The sequence below is a fragment of the Rhinatrema bivittatum genome, chromosome 11 (assembly GCF_901001135.1).
Source record: "Rhinatrema bivittatum chromosome 11, aRhiBiv1.1, whole genome shotgun sequence".
NCBI lineage: Eukaryota > Metazoa > Chordata > Amphibia > Gymnophiona > Rhinatrematidae > Rhinatrema > Rhinatrema bivittatum.
The window spans coordinates 13,912,111-13,912,352 of record NC_042625.1 but is presented as its reverse complement, the minus strand read 5'-3'; positions in this window follow the sequence as shown (position 1 = coordinate 13,912,352).

Sequence of the window (242 nt, the reverse complement as noted above, 5' to 3'; positions counted from 1 at the left end):
TATGATATCGAGTGCTCTTCCTCGATCCAATTCCTTGGTTACCCAGTCAAAAAAGTCAATCAGATTTGTTTGACAGGATCTTCCCCTGGTGAATCCATGTTGCCTCTGGTCCATCAATTCTCCAGACTGTAGATAGTTCACTATTCTCTCTTTCAGGCAGTGACTCCATTACTTTTCCACCACCGAAGTGAGGCTAACCGGTCTGTAGTTGCAAGCCTCCTCCCTGTTCCCACTCTTGTGAA